This window comes from Pteropus medius, unplaced genomic scaffold (genome assembly GCF_902729225.1).
Source record: "Pteropus medius unplaced genomic scaffold, Ma_sr-lr_union100, whole genome shotgun sequence".
NCBI classification, from domain to species: domain Eukaryota; kingdom Metazoa; phylum Chordata; class Mammalia; order Chiroptera; family Pteropodidae; genus Pteropus; species Pteropus medius.
Genome location: NW_024347788.1, coordinates 10,422,544 through 10,438,570, shown reverse-complemented (window position 1 = coordinate 10,438,570; position 16,027 = coordinate 10,422,544). Strand labels below are relative to the sequence as shown.

At 46.9% G+C, this 16,027-nt stretch overlaps 1 protein-coding gene and 1 long non-coding RNA gene across 2 annotated transcripts in view; one reads left to right on the top strand and one right to left on the bottom strand.

The window, feature by feature from the left end:
* Positions 1 to 16,027, top strand: part of LHFPL6 (LHFPL tetraspan subfamily member 6) — a 194,795-nt gene that overhangs the window by 56,526 nt on the left and 122,242 nt on the right. The gene's annotated exons all lie outside the window — the stretch shown is intronic.
* LOC120614406 (uncharacterized) lies at positions 6,474 to 14,572 on the bottom strand. Its single transcript, XR_005655974.1, has 3 exons — positions 14,438 to 14,572; positions 7,378 to 7,382; positions 6,474 to 6,484 (listed from the first exon to the last, which is right to left on the bottom strand). It is a non-coding gene; the product is annotated as an uncharacterized LOC120614406 (long non-coding RNA).

Below are 16,027 nucleotides of genomic sequence, written 5' to 3'. Positions count from 1 at the left end.
AATAAAAAATGGAAATTTCTATAGGTAGTCTCGATTATGCCAAACCGCCTCAGGGTTAGTTTTGTGTTAAAATCCTTATCTCTTGTCTTTTACTTGTTGTTACTGAAAAAACATTATTTCTTTGGTGCTCTAATCTAATTGTTCTTTGTATAGAACGGATGCTCAGCACAGCAGAACCTGGGTTTGATTTTCCTGAGCATTCTCAACCGGGATCAAAACAAGGGATCATGTGTATCTTATACCGAGGATGTGAGCCAATTGCAAATATGGATTCCTCATTGGTACCTCGACAGCTGGGAGTTGGGAGGATGTGGATGTCATGTGTGGCCATGGAGCAATGGCGTGTCCATTGTCATTGCTGGCCTGTTTCATACCTGTTTGTCTATGAGGCCACGTGTCTCCGATCTGTGGTACCAGTGGGGTAAGCGGACCGAGACCTGTTCTGGCATGAGTCCCGGGGTTGGGAGGACTTCCTTCCATTTTAATTATGCTCTCGTTAGAGCTATGTGGTGGCAGATGGACGGTTTTCCACTGGTACCCCAGCTGGGGAGCTTCTCCCAGCCTCCTTTGCAGCTAAGTGTGGCAGGTGACCAAGTTCTGGGCAATGGGACGTGGCTGGATGTGACATGGGCAACTTCCAGGCCAGGCTCTCGAAAAGGAATCGGTTTTCCATGTCTGTGCTGAGCTCTGACCAAAAACTGCTGTTCGGATATGCGTGTTGTTTCATGAAAGGGCCAGATATGTAAAATGGCCCCCAAACACCAAAAGAGCCAAGAGGACAAAGAACAGGCAGGTGGTCGAGCTTGTCAGTGTGAAGAGTTTAAGAGGGAGCTTGCCTGTGGAAGCACAGCCCTGGGTGGCGACAGCACAGAACAGGTTCCTGCAGACCATGTGCTTATGTCCCCTAAGCCGTGAGGACATGTGATGACCAAAGGGGTCAGGTGCCAGGAGGCTCTGGTGCCAGAGCAAGGTAAGAAAAAGGATACCAGCAAGGGCGACTCGAGAGAGCTAATGGGAGCCCTGTGGTCAGCCCAGAGTTCCACGTGCGTGTCCCTGAGCTTGTCCTGGGGAAGGCGGGGGTCAGGATCTGGGGGTGGGGTCAGGGTCCGGGTTCACCCAGGTGTTAAGATTAGCGCTGTGCTTTACCTTTAAGATGGAGTCACTTGTGCTCCACGCATATGTGCCGGTGGGAACTGGAGCTGCCACCTTGGACTCCAGAGGGAAGCCACATGCTGAGGATGGCAGGGCCACCCCGCCACCACGGGGTATTCCTTGTGAGAGAAACACATCACTCTCTTGCTTGAGATCCTGCATTTTGGGGGCGCCTGCTGTTCATTTCAGCAGCTTAGACTGCGCCCAGGTATTGGGCCTATATGTCCAGATGTTGGTAGGGAACTAGTCCTCCCTCATCTTTTAACTTCCTTCTGGAATCAAATAATGAACACGCAAATGACTAGTTTCAGAGCAGCCTAGATTCCAAGATAACGATTCTCTCATTTCTTTGATTGAATTTCGTGTGTTAGAAATGTCTACGACGTGAAATGGGGCTAGTTAGTATCAAGTACAGAAACATTTGCCATGCCGATTTCCAGGAAACTCACATTCATGGGTTACGGATTCGGTGACGGCCGATCCCAGTGTAAACGAGGGGTTTCCCCACCCCAAGCGATTCTCCCATACCAGCCCGGGGTCCTACACTTCGACGCTACAGTTCTGACACTCTTCACCCGAGACAGCATCAGGTCCCACGGGCTAAGGGCTGCCATCCACTTCAGACGCCAACGGTAAGCTTAGGTTCTCACCTGTGCTTCTATGAACCGGCTGTCGATCAGAGGTTCCCACGCCCCGTCAGGCCTGAGGAATTTGCTAGAGTGGCTCACAGAACTCAAGAAACCTGTTTACTCACTAAATTACTGGTTTACTATGAAGGATATTAAAGAGTATGAATCAGCAGCAGATGAAGAGGGACGGAGGGCAGGGGCCCAAACAAAGGCGCTCTCTGTCCCTGTGGAGTTCAAGTCCAGCTGCATGAGGAAGCATTCCGGTCCCCCGACCTGGAAGCTCTGAACCCTCCTCTGGGGGTTTTGTGGGGGCCTTTATTACTTAGGCATGATTGATGAAATCATTGGCCACTAGTGATTGATTCAGCCTCCAGCCCCTCGCTCCGCCCCCCCCGCCAGTGGAAACCAGGAGACGGGGCTCTCTTCATGCTAGGTTGCCCTGGCAACCAGCCCCCATCCTCAAGTGCTTTCCAAGTCACCTCATCTGAGAATATCTGAATCTCTTTCCCCATTCTGTAGGTTGTCTTTAAATTTGTCGATGGTTTTCTTTGCTGAGCAGAAGCTTTTTAGTTTGATGTCGTCCCATTCATTTACTTGTCTTTTGTTGCCCTTGATCAAGCAGACACATCCCAAAAGATCCCAGTACTGAAGGAGGCAGAAGGGCATCAGGAAGCAGCATGGAGACATACCTGTCAGCGGGCTAGTAAGCGGGATAATTCGCAAACCCTCCTTAAGAGGACTCAAAAAAAAAAAAAAGAAAGCAAACAAAAGTCACCTCAACACAAATCCAGTTGTGGTGCAAAGGGTCTCGTCGTGAATAATAAGGCACCCATTTCACCTTTATGGCTCTGAAGCCATTTTAGGAATTGAAGACAAAGGGACCAAATATGACAAAAGATGCTCTCATTGCTTTTATAGCTCATGGAATCCCACGGTTTGGGAAGCTGTGAGCCAGGAATCGTGGATGAAGACCAAAATACATACTTGTTATAAATCACAATGTCACATGAATGCTCTTACAAAAAAGGCACAGGAGATGATTTGAAGACAGTGAGTGTGAAAAGCCGATAACTTTAACCGTGTTCTTCAGAGCTTATAATGAGAAACTAATGCCACCCTCTGCCAGTGGGAGGGTAGAGGGCGCAGTGTTCTCCAATATTATCTGACTTCGGATCGCTTACTTTGGGACACTTACTAATGTTTTGCAGAATGAGTGTCCTTCTGAAACAGCTTGGAATTACAGTGTTACAGCATTACGCTGTCTTGTATTTTACTGTTCACCATTGGAGACGACTATGATCTCATCTACTTTGGGTTCATTCAACTTTAACTCATAGAAAGCAACCATATTTATTTATTTTCAAGGTCTGGAGGAGTTCTTCACACCACGGGCCATGTACACGGTACAAGTAAAAACTATTAGTATTTCTCTTCATAAAAAGAGAACGATATAAATTCAAATATGTGAAATAAATATGTTCAAATAAGAAACCATTTTCTCTGCTTTACATTGTTTGAATCGTGCATAAGATTTTATTGGCAAAAATGGTGACGCTGCACCAAAAATAAGTAGAAAACCCATCGTAGGTGTCAGTCGAGCAGGGGCGACTGGCAGGTTGGAAACGTCCCTTGGGGCTGTGTTGTGGGCCTCCTGGGCCGGCCCGGGGAGCTGCAGAGGAGGGCTGGAGCAGGGTTAGCATTTTTCTTTAAGAAGAGGAATCTGACATTAGAGTGAAAAATGGTGTGGGGTGGACACATCCTGGAGGGAGGTGGGGTTACCGGGCGGGAGGCCGCTGCAACTCTCCAGGAGAGAGGGACAAAGAGAAGGGGGTCTGGGGGTAATTTCCAGAATGTCTATGTTCTACAGTCCTACTGTTGGTATTATATTTTGTATGCAGTCGACATGTGGGGTTTTAGAAACACCAACCAATAATAAAAGGTCAAAAAGCAGAAGCGCACGACCGCGCTTGGAAATACAAAAGCCAGGTCTGTTTCCATGGTTGCCTTTGACAGTCGTGGGTGAAGTGCATCCAACGGTTCTTCACCGGCTTAGCTCGCGCCACGTGGCCTTTTGTCCCTTAATGCTCCTTCCTTAGGGCCGCATGACGAAATGGTGTCCTGGAAAGTGTTATTTGTTCAGCACAAGCTATTTCCATTGTAGTCGAATTTTCTGTGCTCTTCCTGTGGTGGGTGAACTTCTGTTAGCTTTGCAAGGCCTCCAGGTGACACGTGCCCTTGGCAGTTCACGGGGAGCTGGGGGCCCTGGAGGGAATTGACACGGAGTCCAGCTCGCTCTCGGCGCCGAAGGCTCGGGGTCTGTGAATTCCTGACTTAACGTCTGTGTGGTTCACTTTCCTACCTAGATGAACGAGCTCGCCTCGGCCCCGCGTTGGTGTTTGGACTTGGGCTGTCTGGAACCTTAACAGAGGCGAGCCTCAGGGCACTTTGTTAGTTTAAAATAACCTCTTCCATTTTATATAGATGTGCTGTAATGTTTTTCTCGGTTTTAAAATTTCGATATGTCCACAGCTATCTATTCAGAGACAATGCGGTTCACCAATTCTCATTTGCATAAATGCCATTTCTACCAGTACGGCCTCTTTTTCTATTACAAACTAGATGCAATTTATCCAGAAAAAAAAAAAATGTATGTTGAATAAGAGTGCGTCACTGGGGTATGGGCCATGTCTACATTGTTTTTGATACTTGCTCTTAAGTTATGCCAATAAGCTTTCCTCATACAGATCACTGAGAAAAAGCTGTCGTGTGTTCATTAGCTGTAATGCATGATCCTGGCATGAGTTTGATGTGCAAATAAAGATTCTGTGAAAGGCTGAGACAGGTAAGTATGTACTGCCCGTGATGCTGTGGATGCCTCACGAGTGCCACCCGTTTACAATTTTTCATTCGCCGAATGTCTCCCTGTCTCCGGCAAGCAGCAGGCAGTGCTCTGGAGTCTCTGCTCGATTCTGTAATCGGCGCTGCGCTTCTGACGGAGAAGGTCCCTAATAAGGAGGCTTCTTCGTCTCTAATGCTGGGAGTCTGGACTCTCACTACACATTTTAGGATCTTTTCCATATGTGCTTTCCCGGATTCAGCCGTAGGTGTCCCGCGTTCATTCGACTGCCTCGTCGGGGCTTTTGTTCGCCTGGTTTTGGGTGTGTGCGGAGGGCGTTTTTCCTATAAGATGCCAAGTGCTTGGTGCCCTTCGGGTCTGTGGCCTGCGATGACTCTGATCTGATTACCCACATTGGAATGCTTCCAGAGATGGCGTGTCCCCTCATCGCCGGTGAGAGTAAGTTCAAGTTCCTAGGCGGATCCGATGCTCCGGAGCGCCCTGCCTTGTCCCTCAGGCACGTCTCTGCCTGTACAGCCCCCTGTCCTGCTCCCGTTCCCAGAGGGGAGCTGGGCCGCGGCGGTCTCCGTGCCTTCATGTTCACCTAAAGCAACCCTCCTCATTCATCCAGTAATGCGACAGTTATTGATCGAGCACCCACTATGCATCGTGTGTTACGCTCAGCGCATAGAAAATGCTCGATTACCGTCTCGAATGTACTAAGTCGATCACCGCAAAAGACTTAGCATACGGTTACTTCTTTCACGATACTTTCTCCTTCATGGCACTTCGTGCAAAACTTTTAAATAATCACTTTGTTTTTGTTTACATCGCCTAGTGGGTCCTTACTCTTACCTGTGCGTTTTCTGCCTCTGGGCTGAAGTCCTCTGGGTACCTCGAGTACAAGATCTCGTATTTTTATTTGTTCCCTAACAAATAGGTCAGTAAATTGGAAAGAGCAAAGGTCGCAGAATGGACCAAATTCCAGTTTCACCTCTTACTCGCTGGCTCAGTTCATCAACTTCTAAACCCTGGATCCCTCACTTGTGTCCTGGAGATAAGAACCTGAAATTAAATCGGTCCAGCGAGGCTCGTTTGTTTTCATGTGTCCTTAGATTTCGAATGAGAGCGTTTTCGTACGTGTTCACTGCAGTGCCTTCCACGCCGAGCGTGAACACACCGACGTGTCACACACGAGCAGTGTGCTCCTCTCCCTTTCCTGTGACTTTCGGCACAGCAGGAACTAAGGAATGTGTGTCGCCTAAGTGGACAAAGCACACAGGGTTTCTACCGTTAAATATATTTCAGTAGAAATGAGAGAACTGGTGTAAATTTTGTATATTATTTCTTGGCAGTGACATCTCTGCTAATCGGGCACTGGGTGACAGTGACCGTGCCTTCCAGCTGCCTCAAACAGCTAACTGGCACTGCCTCAGCCATCTCTCTCTCTTTTGACAAAAGAGAGTAATTATTTGAAAATCTAGTCATTTACATTTTTTTTTCCTTCCAAAGAATCTAAGCAACACCAGAAATAAATGTATTGTTCCTTCTGTGTTAATTCTTCTGGCCAAACGTGAAAATGTATTTAAAGGGAATTCCTGGAAGACTATCTGGGGACCTGAAAATAATAATTATGGTTTTATTTTAAGCTTGTCAAGTGGGGTGACAAGTGCAAGAATTGTAGCCCAGATGTACGGGAAGTGGCTCATAAATTCTGTCTCCCACTACGTTTTACCTTGCCTGCCACTCTCTCTAAAATGGAAATAATTTTATGGAGAAAAATGAGAAAATTCTACTTTTATTTGTAAAGGTGAAACTACGGTGAATGACATTTACAGGAACACTTGTCTATTTCAGTGGCTTTCTTCTGGGAGGGAAGGATGCCCTGGAGCCTGGCCCTCAGGCGCCTTGGGATGCTGCCGAGCCTGCCGTCATGCTTCTCTTTGGGGAGAGAGGCACCGAAGGTGACCAGGGACCCGAGAAGTCCTTTATGTTCTGTTTCTGAGTCAACATGAGCAATATTCGGAGGCTCAGCTCTTTTCCATCAGCGGGGAGATGAGGGACTAGTTAGTTGAGGGGTGAGCAGTAAGCATCCCCACTGAGCAGCAGATTCGTCCCGGCTTGGGGGAGCGGGGGGGGGTGGGCAGGACAGCACCAGAGTGTACTAGTGAGTGTGGAGCTGGCCTGGACGCTGAGGCCCAGAGTGGGAGACGTGCGAGATCGTCCTTCTGCTTCGGTTCTGGCTTGATTCGCGGTGTGGGCTGCTGCATCCTCCATGTCACCCTCAGCGAAGGCCAAACCATGGCTCTCTCTTTGAAGGGTCATCTCAAGAGGAAGGAGATGAAATTCTGTGTGATTCGGAACTGGACCACGAGCTACCGAATCTGTACAAAATACGAGACAGATCAGATACTAAGCTTATGTTTTCTACCTTAAATGTTTATGACTGCGAATCTCGTTTCTAACAGAAGTAACGGGAGGTTCTTAAATCTGTAACTCCGACATCTTGGTTGACCTCCTGCCATGTGCAGGGAGGTTTCTGGGATGTAAATAAAGAGAAGCCCGAGAGGATGTCCCTGTCCTACTGACTTTGTCATCTATTCGGGAAAGCTAAAAGCAACTGTTAAAACTAAGTCGGTCACAAGGAAAATAACCGTGTCACTAGAAGCAGCCCTCAGAGTCACACCAACACGGGCGAGTTCTTGGGTTCAGCACAGAACTTGGAGCCTGACGGTCTGTTCCGACCACAGAACATTAAACGGGTTCTGCACCTGGGAGCACAGCGTCATCCTGTGGAACCGACTCAAGGACGTAGGTCCAACTCCGGCAGCGCAAATCTGTCACAGGAAACGAAGAAGAGATAATCCCAGAGATGTCGTCAGCGGCTCAAGGTGGTGGAATTTAGCGTTCATTACACTGTGAAGCATACACTTTTTTTTTCTTTTTTGGACAACAGATGGAGCCATGTTGTTCATAGTTCAAAGATGGACAAGAGCCAGAAATCTCTTATTAATTTGAAGTCACCCCCCTAAAGCTATCACAGTCTCTTCCCTAAGTACTATGCTTGCATCCCACAAAGCTCTCCTGGCTTTATTTCGTGATATTATTTCATGATATTATACGTGGCTTTGTCTGAAGGTAGATCACTCCAGGCAACAGTACGAAGGTCGAAGGTCTCTTCACGAGGCGAGGACGGGAAGGCTCTGTGGGCTGGGATTAGCTGAGGGAAAGCACCCCGTTATGGTTGAATGAAAAAGAACATAAAAGCTTTAACCCAGAATGCTAATTTTTAGATATTTATTCTTTTTAGTGTATCAGAAGTCATTGAGCCATATAAGTACCAGCACTTACTAGAATTTATTCTAGTTCCACTATATGCTACTCCCCAGACTAGGGTCTTGACATACAATTGGAAAAGTTTCTTTCTGGAGCCTTCATCAGTCAGTATATAGGTGTTGTCTATTTAATAAGACGATTCGTAGTGTCTGTGTGTTTGGCGGTGTGATAATGCGTGGATTTATTCCTAAGCAATAGGAAGATAATGTCATGAAACTGTCAATAGAGGAAGGCGAGAGACTTCATTGCAAGTGGCAGGACTTGGTTCTACCCAGGATGCTGCGTTTGTTAAGGGCCGTTTCCTCTGGGACCACCAGTGAGAAGCATTTCTTTTGACTTTCCTATATCCACTGAGTTTTAAGTAAAATGAAGGGAAGTTATTATTGAGAATTAGTAACCTTGAGAGTTTTGTGAAGATTATGCTTTTGTTGTGTTGACGATAAAACATGTCTTTTGTGTGAATGGTACATTGGTTTCTATCATACGGTTATGAGTGTTTCCTATTGGATCAGCTTAAAAAGAGAAAAAGCCTCTTGAATACATGACGTGACTTTTGGGTACATGTCTCTGGCCTGGCCATCCTCAGTTTTTTATCGTCTTTGTTCTTCAGTGTCAAAGCTCATGAAGAAGATGCAAGATCATGTAGGCACTTAAATAGCAGTCCCCAGTCACCTCCCTTTCCAGTGGCTCAGTGTTATTTAAATTAACCCTTGAGTGGCTCCTCTGGAATTAGTAAATAAATTAAACTTATTACAATTGGATGTGAAGGCTTAAGATACTAAATGCAGAGAAATTCATTACCGAACGGGTTAATATCCTTCCAGAAATACAAAAGATGTTCTTAGGAAATTAGTTATCTTATTATCTCCTTTCATATAAATCAGAAAGAGAACAATGTCACAGTGCTTTTCACTTTCCAAACTCAAGCGTTAAAAAGACAATATCCTTTCTCGGGTAGTGATTCCAGAAATAAACCCAAGATAAGGGTCTGTCATGAAAATGACTTTTAAAAGGATCCGAAAGGTAGGAAAAAAAAAAAAAAGAAACAGGCTGCTCAAAGGGTTACACCAAGGACGGAAGGACAGAAGTTGGTGGCTCCTGGGCCGCCTTCTGCCCGGGGACGGCGGCCCCTGCCAGCTCCTTCGCACGGAGCTCAGATGCCCCGAGCGCTCAGCAGAGGCGGTTCCCAGATGCAGTTTCCTTTTCCTGAGTCGTGGTCTCTTTCATGTCTGTCAACTGGGCTCATTTTCTAATCGTCGCTTCATCATCAGTGGAGCCAAGTTACCACTCCCGGGAGAGAAGTAGAATTATCCAGGGGGTTTTGTTTCTTTTGCTGATTCTATAGCCTCATCATGGCGTGGACCCCAGACTGGGATGAGCCCCCAGTTAAAGGCTGTGTTTCGCATCCCTGTCTACTTACTTAAAATACTTTCGACATTTGTTATTTCTGTGCCTGGCTGTGCTGAGGTGCACTTCCCCTGAGGCCCGTGGGCGGAGGCCCGTTTGTCTCACCCCACCACGAGATCCGTGATGAATTCTCTCTCAGACACGAAGACCTAGGGACACTGGAAGTGGGAGAGAGTAGATCCGGGTTGTGGGAACGGGGAAGGGTGACCTCCATGGGACTACGCCAGCCGAACCTTAAAGGGGACAGAGGGGCTCGTGTGGCCGAGAGCACATTGCCTGGACGCGCGTGGACGGACTCACGGAGGCCGTGTGCAGGGCAGGGGGAGGCATCTGCTCTGGCTTGTGAAGCGTGGGGCCCACACCAGCGTGTGGTGTCATATTGATGAGCTCGGTCGTGGACTGACATGGAGCGTGGACTTGGCCATGCTGACACAGTGTGTGGTCGGAAGCATGGACTCTGGAGCCAGACTGCTTGGGCTTGAGTCCTGCTGTGCCCCTTACTGACCATGTAACCGTAGGTAACTGAGGAGAATCTTCTGTGCCTCAGTTTACCTATCTGCAAAACGAAGTTAAAATATCAATTATCTTTTAAGGTTTTTGTGAGGATGAATGGAGTTACTACTCGTTCAGCACCTATAGGATGCTTGCACTTCGGTGGTAAGTGCTTCTTAAAGAGAAGAGAGGTTTTTTTGTGTTTAGAGCAGGAAGGTCACGTGGCAAAAGCTGGCTTGCAGAATGCTCACTCCGATGTCACTGAGAATGATGGGCCAGTGAGAGGTGCTGTGTGTGCCGGGAGTGGAGTCACATGGGGGTCGTAGCGAAAACGTTTAGAACTGACGAGGGACGGTCTAAAAAGGAGGGTCCTCCATCCAGTCTCCATCCTCCGACTTCCCCTCCGCTAAGTGGTCTGTCCTGTGGGGTGGGCAGAGTTAAGCCTCGGCGCACAAACTCCCTTCTTGCTCCCCTCCCCTCTCTGAGGAGAGGAGTTGTCAGCAGAGCAAGTTGGCAGTCGAGGCTCTTTCAGTCGCTCAGAAAGACACGTCATCAGTACTTGGACGGAAGGCGACTCAGTTTGTCATGACTACGTTTTACTTCTGTAATTTGAGAAAAGCATCCAGTTCACTGCCCTGTGTGTAGATATGGTAAATAACCAACCAACACACACACAGAAAGCCCGGCATACGACACAGCTGATCAGCTGCCCTGTTGCCATGTAAAATCCTGTCTGCCACTGACTGAATGACATGAGCCGCTAATCAAGACAGTAGAGGAAATATGGTTCTCATTTTTAGACCTCTAATCCCCTTTTCATGCCATGAAACACATATCCAGAAAACGGTAGGTTAACAGTAGAACGTGGCTCTATGTGACATTTGGTTTTTCAGGACACTCTGAAGTTATGTTTTCTAGGATTCGATTCAAGATAAAAGCATCACATAGTTATGGTGACATGCCGCCCTGGGCAGTGAGGTAGTTTTAAAAATAGGCAGTCTTGATTCAAGCATGGCAGACGTATCGACCGAAGCTCCGAGCAAGGGCCTTTGTTCCTATCTGAATAATTTGTCTAAATAATTTGTCCAAAAGGCTGCAGGTACCTATGCTGTGAAGATAAGACAGTGCTTAGAAGAAAGTGGCACGATCAGTGTCTGTGTAGACAGTCTTAGGGTCATGCAGACTTTGATTCTGGACCTGTGTTTTCAGGTCCCGCCTGGCTTCTGGTTATGGGTCCACTTACCTTTTTCCATAGCTGGCTCTGCACAGGACCCATCAGCTGTCTTTTCCCGATCCTGGCTGCATAGTGAAATTACCCTGAACGCGTAAAAATACGGGCACCTAGGCCCCACCCCAAGGAGTCTGATATGGCTAGATCACTGCGGGGCCCAGAGCAGTCAGGGTTCAGAATCTCTGCTCTCAAGACCACCTACACCTCAGGCAAGAGGGGTCTCAGAAGACAGGTGGATTCTCTGCTTACTACTGTCTGGCCTCGGCAGGGCTACGAATTTTGAAGCTGATTTCTCTATAAGCATCGAAGACCCGAATCCCCTTCGATCCCAGTTCTAATAACAAGAGTCGCACTTTCTTTCCTTGTGGCTGAATTCCACCACTTGGTCCTCTGCCCGGAGCTCTTCATTTCCTTTTCTGCCTTTGGGGAATTGGAGCTTGGTGAACTGTCGCTAGATTTCCTTGGTGCTGCTGGATGCTCCAGATAGCGTGGTTCTTGAATGCGCCCCGTCAGCGTTCTCTCTCTGAGGACTCTTGGTCCTGTTGGGGGCCCGACGTGAGAGCCGGTCAGAACGACCTCTGGGCGCCATGTTCCCAGGTAGCTTTGCACTTGGTTGATTTGACATGATGCGCTTGAGGCCGGATCTTGTCCTGTTTTCCCCAGTGTTTGTTTCCGTTGAGAAGCTGGATCTAGCTCTTGATTTGGGCCCCTTTAAAGCTGCTTCCCTCTCCCCTAACTGTAGGTTATTGAATCTGACGTAGCCCTTTGCGTGATGAAAGGTGTTAATTCAAATGCACCCGTTTTGAAGACCAGGCTGCTGGGCGTTCAGCCCCTGGACAGAGAGTGTGGGCCTGAACCCACAGGGGTTTCTGATACTTTCTACTTTCCACTGAGATCACCGATTTACAGCTTTTTATGCACAGGAAGTGATCATATACTTAGCTCTACTGTGTTCTTCCCACGCCTAGACTTAGTTTTAGGATTATGTAAAATTCGATTTGTTTGGATAGAATGAAGCAAGATTATTCTAAATAAATCCAAGTTTTAAAATATTTCTATATTTTAAATAGTTTCTCCCATACTATGGCTCTGATTCTCCAAGCAGCTACTTTGCTTACCTGACACCTGGCTTGTGAATTCATTTTCATGTTGAAATCAAGTAAGCTTTGATTCCGCTGTGTTGTCGCTTCTCTGGGTGTTTGCTCCATTGTGGACTGTGGGCTGCTTGTCACTGTCCAGCTTCGGGGAGCATCAGCAGGCACACCTGTTTTGACCTCAGATTCCTTAAATCACGAGTGGGGTGCCCGAGCAACTACATTTTTGAGAAGCTGTCCTGCTGACAATGGGAAGTGTCAGAAAGTCTTTGATTTAAGAAACTTATGAAAATGAGAAGTTAACAAACAGAAAAGAATACATTATAACAGAATCTTTTATCATTCAAAAGGATTTTCTACAGGGTTATTTCAGATAGAAAGCTTCTCTAGTACCTTCTAAGTATAAGATGTTTAAAATATATGTTGTTTAAAAATACAAAAAGACCGACTTTTTAAAACCTTTTAATTCTGGTTCACATTCAGTATTATTTTATCTTCGTCTCAGGTGCACGGCATAGTGGTCAGACGTTTATATTTGAAGCACAACTGTTGGGGACAATAGCTAGAGTGTCCCAGAAGTCTCGTCTTTTACCAGAAAAGAAGTTGACCAGGGTCTGAAATATTGGCTCTAATTTAAGGATCTGGAGAAATTATCTCTAAACTTTGCATTATTCTTATTGTTGTTGTTGTTACTATTATTATTATTAATAAGGAAGTTCCATTATAGTTTAATTCAACAAGCATGTGATGGGAGATTTACTGGATGAGGTCAAATGGTGGAGGGCTTTGAATGTTAGTCTTCTAAACTTTATTTTAAAAGTAGGCAAACCCAGTGAAGCAGGGGAGCGACCTGATCAGATTTTTACTTTACAAAGGTCACCTGGTAGGAATGGTTGCTGGATGAATCGGAGGGAGGAAGGGACGCCATGGGGGCTGGAGGCCCAGCTCATAGATTCTTTCATCAGTCGAGCTGGAGACGATGACACGGGCTCACCTAAAGCTGGGCTGGGTAGGGTGGAGGCGGAGGGCAATGTGGACGCAGCAGCCACGTGGTTTGTCCTCCGGTGTGGACATCACGAGTGTGAAGAGAAGGGCTATTGAAAATGACCCCAGCACAACAGGCATCGATCGGAACTGTCCCAGACAAACAGAGACATATTGTGGTATTAGGTGTGGGGACAATAGACATGATTTCTAACAATTTTTCCAAAAAATTGGGAAACGTTGGACAGAGATTTGCATCTGGAAAATGTCTGGGCTGGAGACAAATACATGAGATCGTCAGAACAGTGGAAAGGTTGATGCCTGGATTTCTTGAGGTTATTTCAGATTTTATATAAAGAAAAGGGAGCCGAGGACTCTGTACTTGTAAAATCAGAGCAAAAAAAAAAAAAAGCGTTTTTCATCTGATCCTCCTTTCGGTTTTTGTTTTTTTTCCCGCTTAACTTGGCTTAACATTTTCCCCCCTCTTTACAATCAGTAACTTGCATTTTAAGTAGTCTCGAGGCCTCGGGAGCTAATGACATAACGTGGAAGTCCCCGTGAACCCCGCGGTCTGCAGCGTCTTTCTCTGAAATCCACGGAGCTCTCGACGAGCCTTACCCTGTAACACTATGGTAGGTTTCCTTTGAAGCGATTTTTAGGAAAAAAAATGTCTAAACCCCCTTCTTTCCATAAAACGACAGAGCACACTGTATTTCCAACGCAGAACATTTCAATCGCCGCCGTGCAGTGAGCCTTGCATTAATAGACCGTGACACGGGCCAATTTAAGGGACTCTGTGGACTAGTTGGACAGCTGAAGTGATGTAGCCCCCTTCCATGCTGGCACTTCTGATGTTTGCTTTATGTTTTGTTTGACTGTTCTCTTTGGAATTGTAAATTACTCTGGAAAGCTCATCAGACAGAGTCAACTAAATCCAGCATCTAATTTTCAACAAGGTTTTTGTTTTATTCAATTTTAGTGTTTGGCTAATCGAGGCTTGTAGAGGTCAAGCGTCTTGGCCAAGGTCGTCTGGTATGTCAGTGTCTTAGCTCAGACGAGTTTTCTTTTAGAAGCCGTTGATTCCAGCATTATATTTTCATCAATGTATTCATTAAGATCCAAGCCATCCTTATTCTCCGTATAAGCTGGCAGTTTTAAAGGGCCCTTAACACCAGGTGGACGTTACGGGACGTCTACACGCTCATGGCTGTGTTTTATCTGCACTGATGAACATACAGAGATCAATTACGATCATCTCCAACCGGGCAGATGTGACTTGTCACTCCAAGTCAGCAAAATCCAGCAGTGGGCCGCTCAGGCTCTCCAGTGGGGTGCCTGTGTGGGGTGGGCTAAGTCATGCACTGTCTGGTATTAGAAGCTGGCATGGCAGAAGGCAGGATGGCCTGCAAATAAATGACTTCATTTCAGGGGCACGAAGCCTCGGCCCGCAGAGAAATGTTTTGCATTCATTTCCTGGGGACTGCTGGAAGTGTGGCCCAGCTGTCACTTTCACTGCTGCTGCTGAAGGGCTTTGTCTGCCCTGGTGCCAAAGGTGAAGCCCACAGGAATCCAGCTAGGAGGCTATTCCAGAAGGGAGAGGCAATGGGAACTCGTAGTTGGCCTCCACAGTCTTGTGCCTTTTAAGTTATGCTAGAATGCAAAACGCTTTGGAAAATTCCTTGGTTGAGATTTAATTGAAACGCATCGAGTAGCATGAATAAAGAGAAGGGTACTTTACGTGTATAACTTCTGAGGTATGACTTCATGCAAAGCGATACTCAAACGATAAATTTTTTCTCTCCATAGTAGTTATTTTCATGAAAGCACATTTATTATTATTATTATTATTATTGGTCAAGCCTTCTCAGTTAATAATGCTTTTTACTTAAGCGATTCCTTTAGTCTGTGTCGCCGTTTCTTCCCTTGCCACCACCCCGGTGCCGGGGTGGCTGGGAGGACAATCCTGATGCTCTCACCGGGGCGATCTGTGAGCTGGTCAGTCGCCTGCCCTGCACAGAGCGTTCTTGAGTGGCTCTGCCGTCCTGTGGGACAGAGATAAAGTAGAGAGGGAGAAAGTTGACTTTAAAGCAATGACTTCAAACGATGATCAAACAAAGGCAAGCATTTAGGAGGCTGTGAAGCAGAGAGACATCCCCAGGATGGAGAAGGCACATGCTAAAAATAAAGTATGAGCCCAGGCACGTATGGTGTCGATCTAGGTGACTAATGGCCAGTTCGACACAGCGTGCTTTGCTGTCGTGTGCCGTAAGAAGCATGACCTTGTTTCCTGATGCTGACGTATAGCTTTGTGTGCTTCGAGCTCTATCTTGCTTTCTGAAAAATATCCTGGACCTTTGACCAAAAAGTAGGCAAAGCCCCAAGTCGCTGCCGAAGTCCAGGCGCGCTCGTCTCTTCTCGGAGACGAAGGGGCCCATCCTGGTTTGCATTGCTTTGTGAGTGGAGCTAACGGACAGGGGCAGCGTTTCGTAGGAAAGGCCCTCAGGTGTAAAACGGTAAGATTTCCTGCAGAGGTGGGAGAGCCCTTAGAGGTGCAGCCGCTTCATTTAAAGGGGATGCGGGTCCCAGCAAACGGGTCCCCACAGCAGTGGCTCCGATGGCCGAAGGGGAGCACACAGGACTGCTTGGCAGTTGTTCATTGATTTGACCAGTTCCTGCAAATGCCCAGAAAACCCCCATGATGACCTTTCATGTTCTTCGAGATCGTCTCTATGGGTGGCATTGAGTGGGGGGTGGGAGCTCCTATCCTTTAGCACTTCGCTGTTTCTCTTTTGGTGTTTGGCGGGCTGGCTTTTAAAAATATACGTGTCCTTGGTTGGTTTCTTCAGCTTTGGGAATATTAAATTCC